Consider the following 19045-nt stretch of genomic DNA (forward strand, 5'->3'; position numbering starts at 1 on the left):
GTCATCACAACTTCTTCTCTCACTCTGACTTTTCTACTTTCCTCTTTCACCTATAAGGACACTCAAGACTGCATTGGATTTACCTACAGAATCCAAGATAATCTCCCTATTTAAGACATTTAATTTAACATCTGCAAATATTCACAAGTTTCAGGAGTTTTGATATGAATATCTTTGGGGGGATTTGTCTGTCTAGCAAAAAAGGAGAAAATATTCTCCAATTTTCTTTTCTTTGAAAGATCTTATATAAGATTGGAATTATCTATTCTTTGAATATTTGATAAAATTTGCCAGTCAAATTGTATGGGACATTTTTGTGAGTGGCTTAAAAAAAAATAGCCAAAGTGGTGTGTGTGTGTGTGTGTGTGTGTGTTTTAAAATAACCATAACAATACTGTTACTAAGAATAAGATTATTACTTTCCAGTATTTTTTGACCATAGGATATAGCCCTCTATGGTATATGGATATACCCTATACCACCAAAATACTGGGTTTTTAAATCTCTTTAAATAATTCTTTTTTATGGAATTATGTCGCCAACTAGCAATATAGTTGGGTCCTTTTGTTTTTTATATTTCAGAATTCCTTTTTCCTTTTTGATTTAATTTTGCTTTATAATTATGTAAACATTTGCATACTTCCAATGTCAAAACTATAAAACAAGGTTTATTCAGAGAAGCCTAGCCTCCAGAATATCCATTCCTTCTCGGTTGTCCAAATTCTCACTTTTTTCTTACTAACCATATATTCTGGAGATCACTCCATCGCTATACGCAGAGACCTCCCTTAATACTTTTTATAACTTCATAGTACTCATTGTTGCGTGTACCATGGTTTTTTTTGAACAAGTGCTTGTTTTTGGACATTTGGGTTGTTTTTAGTCTTTGTCTAATACCAAGAGCGTTTCAATGAATAGCTTTATGCATAAGATATTTCATATTTTTGTGAGTGTATTTTTAATATAGTTTTCTAGAAGTGGGACTGCTGGTTCAAAGAGTAAATACTTTCCTTGTCATCCACAATCTCATCACAGAAAATCTTGTCAATCTTTTGGATTATTGGCAATATCATAGGTGAGAAATATTACTTTTAATTTGTACCTTTAATATTATGAGTGAAACTGAGCATCTTTTCCTATGTTTAAAGGCCATTAACATTTCTTTCTTTGTGAATTATCTAACATAGATAAAAGTGTGGTATCTACACTTTTCTATAGGGCTATTGACATTTTTTCCTTATTTTTCCTTATTTTTAGATAGAAGATATCCACCACTTGTGTGACACAAATTAAAATATTTGAAAATTTGTTGCCTTTGAGTTTGCTTATGATGTAGGGTTTTTTCATTAATAGTTTTATTTTGTCATGCAAATTATTTTTGCTTTTTATGTATATGGAATCAAATTTATTGGTTTTTTCCCTTTTGGATTCTTTGAGTCATACTTGGGAAAAGTTTTCTTCATTTCCAACTTATAAAGAAATTTATGCATGTTTCCTCTAGTACTTTAATGGTTTTATCGTTTAGACAAATCTCTGATCCACTTGTTATTTATGCTAACTTTAATGTGAGGAATGGATCCAATTTTACATATTTCAGAATAGTTATTTAGTTGTCACAACACCTCTTATTAAGAATTCTGTATTTTCTTCACTGATTTTAGATGTTGCCTTTATCATATACTAAATTTCTGCATGTACTTGAGTCTACTGTATTTTCTATCTGTTCATTGATGTACTTATAGACTCATGAACCAATATCACACAATTTTAAGCATAAAGACATTGCAGCCTATTGTAATGTTATATATTTATTTAGCAGAGATAACCCTCTCCTGTCATTGCTTTTCTTTCTGAAGGTTTTTCTGGGTCATCTCCTTTCTTTTTTTTTTTTGCGGTATGCGGGCCTCTCACTGTTGTGGCCTCTCCTGTTGCGGAGCACAGGCTCCGGACGCACAGGCTCAGCGGCCATGGCTCACAGGCCTAGACGCTCTGCAGCATGTGGGATCTTCCCGGACCGGGGCACGAACCCGTGTCCCCTGCATCGGCAGGCAGTCTCTCAACCACTGTGCCACCAGGGAAGCCTCATCTCCTTTCTTGTGTGTCTAAATGCACATTATAATCAACCGGTCCCAGCTTCAGGAAAAAAGCAAAAACCAAAAAACTCATGGCATTGGTATTTTTACATGCAGTGCATTAAATATAATTCAATGAAAAAATTACATCTTCATGATGTTGAGTCTCCTTATCCAAAAATATGGTGCATTTTGCTATTTTTTATGTTTATATTTCAGTCTCTAAAGAATATTTTATAAATATCCTCAAATATGCTTTGGACATTTCTTGTCATCTATGCTTATAGTTGTTTTCATTTCATTTTATTTTGTTTTGCTATTGTAAAATGGAGTCTTCTCTTTCATTATACCCTCTAAGTGGTTATTGTTTGTATATATAACGTCATTGATTTCTGAATGCTGTTTTTTATAATTTGTGACTTTACTAAATTCCCTTATTATTTGTAATAGTTTTTCCGTTGATTCTTTCAAGTTTTCTGGAGCGATAATCATACTGTCAACAGATGCAGCTTTAGCCTCCTTTCCAATTCTTATGCTATTGTCTAATTGCATTGTTTGTACACGTTATTTAATTTTATTCTTTTACATTACCTATGAATGTAGACTCAAATGGCTTATCCAATAAATTTCCAAATGAGATTATAGATTTTAATTTAAAATATCTATCTTTATCTCAGTTCTGTTAGAATAGATTCCTGCTCTTATCATTAGTATCAACATTTTCATGCCTACATTTCCTCTCATTTTTATAAAATAATAAGTGCAAATGTGTTGTTATTCCAACAATACCACAGTCACTGCTAAGAAGACAAGTAGGGCAAATGCAGTAAATGTACCAATATTGGGCAGCAGTTAGCAAACCCATTAGGTGGTCTCCTCTATGATCTTGTACACAAATATAGATTCTCAAGTAGGAAAGGAATTTAAGAATATTAAAAATAATGCAGATAAGTGCAAGTGGTACAATAGTTAGAATTTTCAATGTTGAAGACTAGTTTCGTCTTCTTTTACACCTGAAAGGTATGTGGGGTGACTGTCTCCTTTAAGATGCAGACGGATAAAGTAGATATTCCATTTTTTCCCCCTATTAAATGCTTCACATTTGGTACCTGCACATCTTCTCTCTCTAAGCCTTCTTTTTTCTCCCCCTACTAGAAGAGAGAGGAGAGGGCAGCAAAAATATCTTTTTCTCTCAAAATACCAATTCTCATTTTTCTACCTAACGTCTTTTAATTCTTTAGCTGGACTCTCTTTTGCCATCTACTGATAATCATCAAGGTAAATTTTTCCATTAGCTTTCAGTTCTCCTACTTAAACAGAAGCTCTTGAAAATTGTTGTTTCATTATAAAGCAATGTACACCTATCGTAAAAAAAATACAGATAGACATAATATTCTTCTGCAATTCTGTTATCCAAATGCAAATATAAACACTTTTATTTCTATTTTTGAAATATATTATTTTACAGTGGTGGATACATGTCATTATACTATATATTGGTCAAAATCCATAGAGTATACAACACTAAGAATGAACCCTAATGAACACTACGGACTTTGGGAGATAATGGTGTGCCATGAAGGTTCATAGACTGTTACAAATGTACCACAGTGGTTCTGGATGTCGGAAGTGGGGAGGCTGTGTATATGTGGGAGCAGAGGGGTGTCTAGGAACTCTCTGTATTTCCTTCTCAATTTTGCTATGAATCTAAAATTCTTCTTAAAAATAAAGTGTATTGGGGGCTTCCCTGGTGGCGCAGTGGTTGAGAGTCCGCCTGCCGATGCAGGGGACACGGGCTCGTGCCCCCGTCCAGGAAGATCCCACATGGCGTGGAGCGGCTAGGCCCGTGAGCCATGGCCGCTGAGCCTGCGCATCCGGAGCCTGTGCTCGCAACGGGAGAGGCCACAACGGTGAGAGGCCCGCGTACCGAAAAAAAATTTTTAAAGTGTATTAAATTTATAATGTAATGCTCATATACTCATATACCATTATGGGCAATATGCCATTTTCATTTATTATTCTGTTTTGTTGATATTTTTTCCCTTAAGTTTTTAAATCTTTTACATTACAATTAAACGTCCTTATAACCAAATCCATGACTGTTTCCTAGTAAAAATTCATAGAAATAAAATAATGTCTCAAAGGAAATGCACATTTTAAGTGCTTTTGATATATGTTATCATCACTCATAAGGGCATAATAAATATTTGTGGACTGAATGAATAAAAACTGGTAGCTCTTTGTGGGGAGGGTAAGAGTAAAGAGTCAGGGAAGCTGGTCTTCACTTGCGAGGACACCTGATATTTGAGAGAAAGTAGAAGAATGAAATTCCAAATATTTTTCAAACCACACTCTACCATCCCATCTCCCAAAGACACGTGGAGTCTCTCCAAGAGGAGAATCTCAAATGTTAGGCAGCTGTAGAAACGCTTGTGTTATACCTCCCTGCCCCATCGAGCCCCACTGCCCTCTGGGACTTGTGATTCTGTGACAGCGAATGTCATCAAGAAGCAAGGCGAGCATACTCAACTTTCTGAGGCAGAAAATTCGAATGACGAATTTCAGATTTTCAAAATGAGGGCCAAATTAGCAGGGGCTTAGTTGTCTGTGGGCCCGCATGGGGCTGTCAGAGGAGCTGGGGCTTTAGTCTGCGTCTGGGCTCACTTCTTGGCTCTGCTACTCACCGTTTCTGTGGACGTGGCCCCTGAACTCTTCTGAGTCTCAGGAGTGTCAGCAGTTCTAATCAGCCTGGCGGACAAAGTGGGTATGTGTGTCCAGTGCTGAGCACGGCTGTCGCACAGAAAATGTTCACTAAATGTGTGATTCCTCACCCTTTCTGTAACCAGAATGCTCCGATAGTATGGATTAACTAAAATGTGATGTTCTTTTTCACAGTAAACCCTATTGCGGTTTCCTGCCTATAAAAAACCTACTCAGGAATAATCTGTTGGTGGAAATGACAATGACACCCTTTTTGCCCCCCTCCCCCATCTCTGCCCCAAACCACTTGCTGCTTCCTCTGTGGGAATCTCCTCCCCACCGGACCAAGCCCCTGCGGGATAGGGCACAGCAGACATGCTGCCCCTTCTTGGCTGTCTCCCATACCCTCTACCCTGCACCCCCAGTCAGCCAGTATTGCCAGACGCTCCCTTCCCCTCTGCCCGGGAGAGCTCCACCCCACGCCCTCTCAAAGGGCTACTCTCTGGCATGGCCACTCAGAGTGCCCACAATTTCCTCACAGCCATCTATCTACAAATAGTGGAGAAGTGGATCGCACTGTCCCCTGAGTTATTTTGTGACGAGTACGTTGAGATGGTAGGAAGAAATCTGGACGGTGAACTCAAGATACCTGGTTTCTAGTTCCTCTTCTGCCACAGTCTATTCACAGTCTTGCCTCTAGGGCTTCCCAGGGTTACAGAAATTCCAGTGTATGGAACCCCTTAGCCCTTAAGGGGACCCAGGAAAGCCTCAATTCCTTTTCAATGCCAGATCAAGGTTTCCTTGATATAATACCATGTGGTGATGGGAACAAGAAGCAACTCAGCTTTTACACATGGCATAGTATCATCTCATTTAATCCTCATGACAAGCCTGTGAGGTTGGTATTATTCTGTCTGATACACAAGGAGAATGAGGCCTGGTGCGATTAAATAAGCCATAAGGTTACCTAGTCAGTAAATATGGTGTCCTTTCAGAGTCCACCTCTGAATGACTGTACTCTCTACCCTAGTACCCTATACTGGACAATCTCTAAGCTCCCCTCCATCTTTATGATACCACACAGGCTTTATTTGGGCTAGCCTAGGAAGCTCTTCTAGTGCTGTTTTGATGGGAGAGCATGTTTAGATGTTCCAGCAATTGACGCTTAAATGAAGAGCTTTTTTTTAAAAAAAAAAATGCAATCCAACTAAAAAATAACCTGTGTGTGTATTTGGTATAAAAAACTCAGCAAACCAAGCCCTTTTTATTTTTAGCTACACTCTCAGCTACCCTCATTTCTGCTTTCCTGTCTTGTTCACGTGCCCATTCTCAACAAAATCATCTCAGCTACTCTTGAGCCCCTCCACCCCACCCACTCTGCACACATTGTCAGTCATCAAAACCAAGTGACTCTTCCTTTAAAATGTCTCCAAAACCTGACCCTTCCTTCAAAGTTTCACTGCTTCCCCTCATGCCGGCCCGTCCCTCCTGGTAGCAGCCTCCTAAGTCCTGCCCTCTCCTTCCAGCTGGCTGGGGAGTATGATTCAAGCACATCGAATGGGACCGCAAGGACCAGGTCAAGAGCAAAGGACAGGTTTCCCGGTACCTGAAGCCCTAGCAACCCGCGTGAGTGTGAAGAGAGAGGTCAGTGCAGAAAAGGCCTGAAGTCCAGGGTGTCAGTGCTGCAAGCAACTTCCTCACCCTGAACAAGGACAAGAGGACTTTCCAGAGCAGCCTGAGAACAGAGGAAATGATCTCTTGCGCATCCTGAAGTGAAGAGAGAAATGTGCTGGGAGGGGCTGAATCACTCCCTACAACTGAAATCAGTGCCGAAAACCCCATCTCAGGGTAGAAGTCAGAATTGGACTGGCAGGCTTCGTCCCACACAGATTTGAGGAAGGAAAGTGCGGGAGGAGGGTATACTTGTTTATCCTTCAAATGCTAGACTCTGAGAGGCCCAGTTCTCTTTCAGTTTCCACCTTGAGCTCTGCAAGATTGCATATTGCCTGTCTGTTAATCCCTGCCCTCTCCTGAGCATGACCTTGAGTGAGTCTGGCCGAATTGATTACTGATAAACCGCTGTGAGGAGCCCTTCACCTCCCAGCACTGGAACCAATACTACAGCCCTTTGGGGCTGTTGATTTGTGGAGGACGGATCCCCAAACAGCTGTGGGGCAGCCTCTTAGCAGCCTGCTTGGCACATAGAAAATTTGTTGAACTAAGTTACTAAAACAAGACAGGCAGAAGGATCACATTTAAAACACCCTGGAGCATATGTTCACACGAGGTATGGAAACACCAGGCTTCCAGCAAACAGCAGCGACGTCTCAACCTCATAATCCAAAAAGAAGATAAGATATTGAGGGGCCCCAGAGGTCACAAAAGAGAGTCACGTCCCATTCCTGTAAACTGCAGGCTTGTGAGTCAGAAATAAGCCTTTTCAGACATACAAGCCAGTCTTTTCAGACATGCCCCCAAGTCACAGTTTCAGTGACAAGTACCTGGAATGCATGCAACCATTTGCCATCCTGTGCACTTGAGGCAAAGGGTTCTGATCCTGCGCAAGTCTTTTCCACTCACCCATACTCAACATCAGAATCCTTCTCAACAGTGTTCCATGAAGCTACTCCAGATGAAAAGGTTGGCACTTAAGATAGATCTTACTTGCCATCCTGATGGAACCCATTCCCCTCATTTCAATGGTGAGGAAACTGAGACTCAATGAGGTTTACTAGATTTTTCATGTTTTATTTGGCAAAAGTGCTCAAAGCAGCACTTAGATCTTTGGACTCCTTGCCCAGTGCTCTTTCTAGTAACTATCTCTGAATCCTAAAATGCTCATTTTCAATAATATTGTCTTGGAAACTTAAGAGCCACCCTAACATTTATGATTCAGGTGCCTTATGAAACATCATCTACCCCAAAATAGAGGAAATGGAGGCTCGTAATATCTCACAATTCCTGAATAGATTTAAAGTCAAGGGCAACCACTGCAGGTGAGGTATGACTTTGGCATAATTCTTGGTTTTGTCCCTATTTCCTGTGTTTGCCTCTCTCATCATTTCTCTAGAGGAGTCTAGTGACTGAACCCAATGGCCATATAAATGGCAAATGACTGGGAGAGATAAACGCTGAGGCAAACAGCAATGGTTTTTTGGTGTTTTATGATTGATTTCTGTTTTCTTGAGCTTTCTACTCTGAAACAAGAACCCCTTTTGCATGTTATTTTGCTCTCTTTGATGGTTCATCTTCCCATAAGGGAAAAAAAACTTAATAACTCTTTTGTCTGTTTTGAACCCCATATATTAAATTTTTACCATGCTAATATACTACATTGCTGAAAGAAGATAATTACGTGGTAAAATTAAGACATTCTGCAATTAAATCTTGTAATATCATTAATTTCCAGATGCACACAAATTATATTTACCTCAAGAAGAATAGTAATTTCCTTTGTTTCACTCACAAAAGCAGGTAATAACAATCTTTTGCCTGCAATTATTTTAGACAAATTTTCTAATTTGTTATCTTAGACCTCTCAGAGCAGTAATGATACATTATCTCAAGCTTCAAGTGTTACTTTTATCATTGTATCACTAATGATCTTTCAGACTGAAAATGTCGTTTTCCTTTTGAAAAAGCATTGACACATATTGTCATATCTCTCTGGTCTCTCCATAATCTTAGGAGAGAAATCATTAGTGTTAATAAATGAATGGGCTTATTAAAAAAATTATGTCATAGATAGCAAGCCCCCATCTACGTGAACACAAGGACTATTTCATGCAAGACATATATAGAAAAAGTTAACGGCACAGAACAGAAAAGCTTAAAGAAGCATACCCGGAGCAGCTTATAAAGTTATTTCAATCTTCATTAGAATTTTGTATTCACACCAAATCAACAAATATTACTGAGCATTTATTGCATGTCAGGAAGTAAAAATGTCATTGGACCCACAGTCTAGCTGTGGAGACAAGAATGAAAGAATCAATATAGGAGAATGAGTAGCAATGGAAAGCAAGAGCTGCATTAGTAATACCAGACTAATTACCAGGTGAATCTTAAAGAAAGGAATTCTGTGGGCTCAGAAGGAAGAGAGCTAATGGGGCTTGGGAGGTGTGGGAGGAGTTCCTGGAGCAGGAAAGGCATAAACTGAATGACGTATAAGAGAAAAGACCCCATGGCCTAATTGAACTTGACCAAGTAGGCCTTCTCCATGAATCCATTTCTCATTCTCATCCCCGTCTTTCCACACCTCACCAGTCCTTTCCTAGACTCACTTTATTTCTCATTTCTGTTTCCTCTTTGCAATGTCACTGACTCTCATGGGTTCAGTTACAATATGTATTAAATCTGAGTCTCCAGCAGATATGTGTGTCTCCATTTGCACTTTGACGGTGCTTGCTGCCTGCACCGATGCCTTTTTTCTCCATCCCAATATGAACAAATCTTTTCTATCCATCTAGGCCATTAAATGCCACGTCCAGGAAGATTTCTTTTGACCCCCTTGTTGGAAGTCCTATGTCCCCACTTTGAAGTCCTGCCACACCTTTCCTTACCTCTACCATGAACAACCCTAAAATTTGCATATTTGCCATCATGCCTTCACCTCTAAGCATTTGTGCATCTATGCCTCCCCTGAGAACCAGTTCCACCACTAACAGAGGTGGACCCAGCAGCCTTATTTGTACTACATGAGCCCACCCTCCTGGCTATGGCTGATGGGCCAACTGGACATCTGCTTCCAGTTGGGCAAAATCCATCTTCTTCCTCAGCAATCAGAATTGGGACCTGGAGAACAAATGAAGTGCCTGCTGGTTCCTGAGACGATATTTAGAATCAAAGGACATTATCAAGAGAGTGAAAAGACAGCCCACAGAATGGAAGAAAATAATTGCAAACCATATATCTTATAAAGATTTAGTGTAAATAATATATAAAGAACTCTTACAACTCAACAGTAGAAAGACGAACAGCCCAATACAAAAATGGGCAAAGGGGCTTCCCTGGTGGCACAGTGGTTGAGAGTCCACCTGCCAATGCAGGGGCCACGGGTTTGTGCCCCGGTTCGGGAAGATCCCACATGCCGCGGAGTGGCTGGACCCATGAGCCATGGCCTCTGAGCCTGCGCGTCCAGAGCCTGTTCTCCGCAATGAGAGAGGCCACAACAGTGAGAGGCCCGCCTGCCGGAAAAAAAAAAAAAAAAAAACGGGCAAAGGATTTGAATAGACATTTCTCCAAAGAAGATATAAAAATTGCTAACAAATACTTGAGTAGAGGCTTAACATCACTAGTCATCAAGGAAATACAAATCAAAGCCACAATGAGATACCACTTCACACCCACTAGCATGACCATAATAAATAAATGGAAAATAACAAGTGTTGGCAAGGATGTGCAGCAATTGGAATCCTCGTACATTGCTGATTGGAGTGTAAAATGGTGCAGCTGTTGTGGAAAAAAAAATGTTTGGTAGTTCTTCAAAATGTTAAACATAGAATTACAAAATGAACCAGCAATTCCACCCCTGGGTACACGTCCCAGAGAAATGAAACCAGGTGCTTAAACAAAAATTGCACAAGAATATTTATAACAGCATTGTTAATAATAGGCAAAAAATGGAGACAATCCAATATCCATCAACAGATTGATAAACAAAATGTGGTATATCCATACAATGGAATATTATTCAGCTGTAAAAAGGAATGAAGTACTACAGCAAGGATGAACATTGACAACATTATGCTAAGTGAAAGAAGCCACACACAAAAGGCTACATATTATATGATTCTATTTATATGAAATATCTATAATAGACAAATCCATACAGACAGAATGTAGATTTGTGGTTGCCAGGGGCTGAGGGGAGAGGGGAAGGTGGAGTGACTGCTTAATAGGTATGGGGGTTCTGTTTGGGTGATAACAAAGTCCAGGATCTAAATAATGATGATGCTTGCATTACACTGTGAATACAATTAATGCCTCCAAATGGTACACTTTAACATGATTGAAACGATAATTTTATGCTTATGAGTATTTTACCACAATAATAAAAACATTTAGAGCACTTAGGTGACTTTTTCCATTATATCCATGGAGAATGAGAAAAAGCCAGCCCACAAAGAGTGAACGATGAGGCAATTGAGCAGAGAGAAATCTGAACCCTGAGAACAGAAAAAGGAGGTTTCTCCTTTTCTTCAAGGTCTGGGTTCAGCCCTCATGAGGTTCACATGCATTTCCAGCCTTGGACTTCTACACGCATATTAAATTTCCTCTCACCAATTCAGCAATTTGAGTGGGTTACTGCCCCCAAAGATCCCTAAGACACATACAGACACTCCTTTGCTCTTTAAGGACATGGTCTGTAGAAGAATTCACCTCCACTTTTTGTCCAGAGGACCCACCTAGCCTGGTACCTGATGTTTAATTGGCACCCAGTATACGTGCATTAAAAAGAAAGAGGGGAAGATAGATTCAAAACCAACACAGGCAAACAAAACAAAACAAAACTTTCTGACCTAAGTAAAAACAGACCTAATGGAAGAATTTCCTCCCATTTCTCATAATAACTTAAATCAGGTTGCTCAGTAACCATCTTCCTTAAAATGGTACATTTATAAAAAATAGTGTTTTTATAAGAAGCTGTGGATTTTCAAGCCAGGTTTTATAACCTCATGCAGGCCCATATGTCTTTTTTCCAGACCACATTCCAAATGGCTTGAAGAGGAACATGCATGCTGAAAGGCAACACCGAGAGCATTGAGGTCAGGTCGACAGGGGAGGAAAGATTTCAGCGTTACAGTAATATCAAAAGGGTGCCTTAAAATGAGAAAAGATCTTATTTTACTTTTCTGGAAAGAAAGCCATTGGATACTATTGGCAAGGAGTGTCATGCCCATGACTACATGGTGTGCTGTTCCTGTCAAGTCAAATGAAGAGGTGTCCAAAGAAGGGAGAGAGAAACTTTTGATCATTTGAATCTACCCTAAAACCTCCAAAGCCCTGAACAAAATGTAACCTAGGAGATGCAATTATTTTGTTATTTTTTTTCATGTAATGCCATTTTGGTATCCATTCTCAATTATATATCATAACAAACATTCCTATTATTTAATATTATATTATTCCTACATTTGTATGGTTCTTATCAGTTTTTACTGATCATCTCCTAGAACAGGATGCCTTGAATGAAAGAATGAAAAAGTGTAATGGTGTTTGTTAAAAAAAAAAATTTATCCATACCAATTTTTTGGTACCCTCAGGGCAAAATATATCTCATTGCATCATTTCTTTGCTTGATTCAGGACAGAGGCAGAGGCTGGAAGGCAAAACACTCCATCTGAAAACATTCTAAATCAAGGAACTCAAAAAAGTCAAGTAGGCACTATTCAATTGGAGTAATTAGCAGAATAGTCCATCTAATGTTGAAGTGCCAGCAGGTAACCAGAGCCTCATCTTGATTATCACACTGTTTAAATGCATGCAGAGCAGAATATTCTACTACAACCAAAGGGCCCCTGGCATTTTCTAGGTCTGCTTCCCCCTAAGATTCCTATTCAGTCATTTTCCCTGGGGTTAAGATGGCTGGACAATATCTCTTTGGAAACAATGTGAATTTCAATAAGACCATAAAGGAACACCTTTGAAGAGCTCAGCTGTGCTTGAGTTTCTCAGTTAAATAATTTACAAAGCTGCTTCTTTCTGGTTGAGATCCTCCTAATTGTGTGACAAGGTGGATATGTCAAAGAAGCTGAAAGGTAGCATTCTGAGTCCCAGTGTCCTGCTGAGGTGCTTTTTCCTTTTGTGTCATCACAATCCTGAGTGTCTGTGTGTTTTGAGAGTGAACCATGAGGTCACCTGCACAGAAGAGTTACACCAGGACTCCCCAGCTCAGGCACCACTTTGACCAGGCGAGTTCAGGACGGCCCCTCCCTAGAGCCACTGTACCTAGCTCTGGCTCTTAGCAGTGGCGGCAGTGGACTCCAGAGATGGGCAGGAAACTTTGATGGCCCGGGGCCCCAGGAAACACTACCAGGAGCTATGGCAGCCTGGCCCAGGGCTCCCAGCCCAGCCTTCAGACAAATGCTTTCAGAACAACAGTGACCGTTCAGCAGGGAACTAGGTACTCTGGGAGATTCAGAGCCAGGCAGTGTATGGCTCCTGTTCTCACATGGCTCATCAGTAGTATCCACACCCAGATGTAAAACGTTTGCCAAATCTCCCTGAATTCTTTTGCCTGTACATTGTATTATTCCAGATTAAAACCACTTTTCCCCGCTAATTGACATTTACCACTTCTGAGCTGAAAAAGATGTACTTAAGGGATGGGGTTGGCAATCTCAGGTTCATCTAGCTGTGTGTCACGCTCAAGTCAGCTTCTCCGGGCCTCCAGTTCCTTACTTGTAAAATGACACACGCTCACCACGTGATCTCTAAGTTCCCTCCAGGCTCAAAATTCAGTGTGAATGGGGAGTTGAACTGACTGTTTCAGTGGTGCTAGAAAGTGATATACTTTGATTTTTAGGGCTTAGGTTTTTCAACAATTTACAGTACATTTTCATTTCAGTTGAAACTCAACTTCAGTCCTACTCAGAATTTAAATACTTGCGTATTCTATGGGTCACTCAAATAGTGACATTGAACAAATAATTATTCAGTGTCCACTGTGAGCTAAATCCTGTGCCGTGAGCTGGAGACAAATGAAGAATGAGGCATGGCCCTTGCCCTCAGAGAGCTCACAGTCTCGTGTAGGAGAAAGAATTAAATCAGCAATTGCCACTCACTGTGATGTGGGTTAATCACTAGGTGCCGCGGGGGCACCTGTGAGAAGGGGCGCAAAGGTACACAATGCCCAAGAGAAGATCTGACTAAGAGAAGGTGAGCCAGACAGAGGGAGACAGATTCAGGAGAGTAGTTTGTGCAAAAGCCCCAGGGTTAGAGAAAGCACACAGCTTGGGAACTGTAAGTAGGGGCTGGAGCCTAGGGACTGAGGACAGCAGAGTATAAGTCTGAAGAGGTTTGGAATAATCACTATTTAATAAAAGAAATTAGAAATCAGAAAATGCAAATTAGAACCACAGTGCGATAGCATTATATGCACAACATGTTGGCAAAAAAATTTTAAGTTTGACAATACCAGGTGTAGTCACGAAAGAGGAACAATTGAACCCCCCCTATTCTGTGTGTGGTGAGAATATACACCAGTACAACCACTTTGTAAAACAGTTTTGAGATAATCTCCTGTGACCCAACAATTCTGGTCCATTCATCACAACATTGTTTGTCATACCCCAAATTGATAACAACTCAAATGTCCTTTCATGGTAGGATAGATATGTAAATTGTGGTAGGGTCATATAATGGAATACGATACAACAATTAAAAACCCATCTCTAACGATGTGCAACAATATGATTACGGATCACCAACTTCATGCTGGGGGAAAAAGGCCAAAATGCATATGTATTATTCCATTTATATAAAGTTAAAAAGCAGGGGAAACTAAACTTTACGCTTTAGGGATGCATAACATACGTGGTAAATCTACTTTTAAAAATAAAATTATTCAAAAGATCAGGGTAAGTTTTCCTGTAGGGGAGGAGAGGGGTCTGTGATTTGGAAAGGGCTAATTGAGAGGTTTTTTTTGCGGGCGGGGCGGGGGTGGAATGACAGAGTTCTATCCACTTAGATGGTTTACACAGTGTTTTCTCTGGAATCCTGTGTTAAACTGGATGTATATGTTACACACTTTTCACAATGCATGTTGTATTGCACAATGTAAATCTTAAATAAAAAATAAAACATTAGAGTCAGATGTGACAAAGGAAGAGGCAGAGGAGGAAGGGAAAAAAGAGAAGATTCACATGTACACTTGATAACCCTGTTATACCTGGGGCTATAGCAGGAGCGCCTTAACCAAATGGCTGTGTCCACCTGAAGAAAAGCTCATTCTCTTGTCCCACATTTTAAGTATTAAGCGCCATCTTTCTCCTTGGAAACTGTGGCCAAGGACAGAGGAGAGTGGCAGATGAAGAGACACTTGTGACTCGTGGGTTTCCTCCACTTCTCCTGGGAGCCCCGCCGCTGTGTTCCTGTGTGTCCTCTCACCCAGCCTCGTGGGTATTAGGCTCTGGGGGCTGCTGCCAGGAACACATTCTCAGCCTTCCTTCCACTGCATTCTCTGGCATCCAAGGCAGACCAACCATGGGACCCCATACCCTTAATCACATTCTCCCACTTTTTCTGCTGTATTGTTGAAAGCCCTTTCATGTGTTTTCCCATTTGATGCTTCAGACAGCATCCAGATACAGGTGGAGGAGGGATTGTTATAGTCATGGGAAAATAGAGACGCAAAGGAATAGTCCAGGGTCACACGGCATGGACACCCCAAGTTTAAGTGGCTCTGTACATTTGTGAGACCCACTAAAAGTCCAGAGGTGCTGTGGGAGAAGTTATGTTAACCCACATATTAAAGCACTAAATGACAAAAAGATGAAATTCATCCTAAATTTCAACCCACCCCCCAACTTTTGAGTTGAATCTAAGTATCTCATTAGAGCTTGTTCTGTCTGATGTGAACCTCACAGGCTTTCTTCATTTCACAAAGCACTGAAGAAACAAAGGATTCTGTGACTCACCAAAGGTTTTAGCCCTTCATTGTTTTATCTCAGAGGAAGGCGGAGAGAGATTCTCCTGTGTTTCAAAGATCTAATTTTTGATGTGAAAGAGTAAATGGCTCACAGCTGACCCTATTGAAGCATGTGATAAAGAACGAAAAAGGAATGGAAAGTGAAAATCAATACTTTGCTATTATCTATCTACCCAGGGAACCCAATCCCAAATGTACAATTTATTTTACTGCTTCAGTTGCTTATAAACATCATACACTAATAGCAAGATTTTGGGACAAGTTTTTGTGTGTCGTAACATCATCTAGGAAACATTTTAATACTTAAAATTTCTTTGCTGTTGTGCTTGTTTCAAGAAAATGTACTGTGTTAAAATTGTACGGGATAAACTAGATGTGTTGTTGGATGATCATTTGTGTTTCAAAATGATTCTTTGTTTTACAAAAGGATTCACTGATCACACACCATCTTTCTCATACCTCTCAGACTGCGTTGTGAAATTGGATTTAGTGCCACCCTAAAAAAGATGTAATGACAACCTCTTAAGACCCATCTATTGCATGAAGTATAAACCATTTATATATTCCTTTGATTACAAATTCAACAAAACCTTTTTAAAAAAACACTCTAGAAATGATTCCATTGCTGCCCTTTCTTTAAAATCTAAAACCAGCTTGTACTATCATCAAAGAAAAAGAAGTAAGAGCATGGCAAATCCACTGGTGAAAAAAATGTCCCAAGTCATTTCAAGAGGTAAAAAACTAGAATTCTTTTTTATTTTTTAAATTTTTTATATTAACTGAAAGATTCTTTAAATTCTATAGTGCTTTACAATTTTCAAAAGTTTCACACACATGATTTCATACAATCCCATAATAACCCTTTTTTCCCACCTACCCCTATATTGCCCCTCCTTCCTCCCCTCTCCCCACTGGTAACCACTAGTTTGTTCTCTCTATCTGTAAATCTGCTTCTTTTTTGTTTTATTCACTAGTTTGTTGTATTTTTTTAGATTCCACATATAAATTATACCATGCAGTGTTTGCCTTTTTCTGTCTGACTTATTTCACTTAGCATAATGCCCTCCAAGTTGCCATCCATGTTGCTGCAAATGGCAAAATTTCTTTGTTTTTTATGGCTGATTAATATTCCATTGTGTATATGTACCACATCTTCTTTATCCATTCATCTGTTGATGGACACTTAGGTTGCTTCCATAGCTTGGCTATTGTAAATAGTGCTGCTATAAATATTGGGCTGCATGTATCTTTTCAAATTAGTGTTTTTTTTCAGATATATACCCATGAGTGAAACTGCTAGGTCATATGGTAGTTCTATGTTTAGTTTTTTGAGAAACTTCCATACTGTTTTCCACAGTGGCTGCACCAATTTACATTCCCATCAGTAGTGTACCAGGGTTCCCTTTTCTCCACATCCTTGGCCATATTTGTTATATGTGAAGAGGTAAAAAAATGAGAATTCTTAATTGCAATCCAAAACAGAGCAGAGGCTATACTAACAGATTAAAAGGCTCATTTTTCTAAATCATAGTAGATGTACCCATTTAAGTTTATAATCTACTTAAAATTTCAGGCAGATTTCGGGTATTTTATAGCTCCTACAGTTGATCCGAACAAAGATAGCGATGTTACTGAATTTTTCTGATCTGAGCAAATGTTCCACCTCGTTTTCTGTATGAGAAGAAAGCCTGCTATTTGGCTTAATCTGACCTCTTCAAAGCCATCCTATCAAACCAGCAACAAAGCCACCTAGCACCCATTCCTATCCACGTAGTTGAGGAAACATGGAGCAGAAGAGATAGAAGTTAAAGCCTTTGTCAATAGACCTCACCACTGAGCCACCTTAGGCAACTTCCTTCACATTCCCGAATTTCAGCTTGCCTGTCTATAGAATGGAGATAATAATCAGGACCTACCTCCTAGGGCTGTTGTGAGAATTAAATAAAATAATATGCAGAAAGGTTTTAGCACACTGTGCGAGCACAGAACAAGTGACAGCTGTTGTTATTTTGAGCTGGGAGTTAGGGAACATAGGCTCTGTCACTAACTCAGCCACAGCTGGCTACTTGGCCTTGGTAAGGTTGGCTCTCAACTCCCACAGCCCTTGATTCCCTCATTGCAATATAGAGCTCTTTCGGGGTCACTAACTCAAATGCCTTCAGAGATCAGGAATATACATGAAGTTTGCCAGGTGTAAGACAATCAAATGGGCTGGAAACTGTCATGAACTCAGGAGTTCTTCCCAGCCTAAAGTCGTTCGAATTCTCAATTTGGATTTGGCAAACCAAACAAAGACAGGTCTAATTCTGTCAATGAGTTGTCAAATTGCAACATCTGGGGAATATTCTGTAATAGTCTTTTCAGCTCTCAAATTCTCTCACTCTTCTGTGTTCATCCTCTTCCTAAATCTACCCTGGATGGATTCACAGGGGGCCAACCAAAGGGGCTGATAATATTTGGCGTTATCCCTGGAAGGCACATTTTCCATCTCTACAAACTCATATGCCACCTTCCCCCACACATATACCATTTCCTGAAACTACCTCTTTGAGTGTGTATTTTACATGAACTATGTACACATACGGCTCTCTGCTAAACTGCCTTTCTCTTTGTGAGTGTTTGAGGAGAAATAGGACAAGCTTTATATATTTTGTTCAGTGCTCAGCACTGTGGACATTTAAGTCATGCTGATGAAAAAAAAGAGTGCCAGAATAAGTTCCCATTTAAATGTATCCTATTTCAGGCTTCTAGATTTTTCTCGGTTCCCTAAGCAAACAGCACAATCATATTACCTCATAATTCTATAGCAAATAAAGCATGTTCCAAAGTGCTGGATTCTTTTCCCTCTTTTTGCTTCCCATTCAAGGCCAAGTTGATACAGAAAAATTCCTTAAAACCGTCTTCTTTTCTCATGGGTTATCCACAAACTACAAACAACATATGGTAGCAACATTCTGGGGCTCAGAATATACCAGGAACATCCTATGCCTACAGAAAGGACTTGAGACACAAAGACTGAAGAGAGCTACCTACTTCTTTCAGATCTCGTTCCTGGAGAAAAATCCTTTTCGTATCCCTTTCATTACCTCAGAAATGGAGGTAAATGCTTTAAGAAGGGTCGTATAATACCTTGAAAGGTTTCTTGCCACACTGTGGTTATTAAGCCCTTGGGAAACAATGGGCTTCTCTTAAAGTATATGGAACAATTGTGCCCCCTGAGAATCGTCTTAGATTGGAATGAAACAAAAACTGGTGACTCTACAGAGCAAAACATGATTGATTAAGGCTTAGAACCTGTGGTGTTCGGGTCTCTCACCTCTGGCTCTTTCTGCCTTATTCTGTGTTATGACAGAATTCAGGTTGAGTCTTTCAAAAGCTCTCTGGCTTCTAGCTATAATGTGACATATGGTAAAATGAGCTCAGCACAGAGTTATGTTTTTCTTTTCTTAATCCTCCCAGTAAGACTAAATTTCAAGAGTGGGATTGAAAAAGGGAGGCGGATAGCAGAGAAATACTAGCAGGCTGTGGAACAGAAAACTACAACATGGCCTCGAGACTGAAGAATCACGAAAAATGCATATCAGTAATGAAGAAACTGAAAGCCACGGACGGTCCCCTGCCA

The sequence above is a fragment of the Phocoena phocoena genome, chromosome 7 (assembly GCF_963924675.1).
Source record: "Phocoena phocoena chromosome 7, mPhoPho1.1, whole genome shotgun sequence".
NCBI classification, from domain to species: domain Eukaryota; kingdom Metazoa; phylum Chordata; class Mammalia; order Artiodactyla; family Phocoenidae; genus Phocoena; species Phocoena phocoena.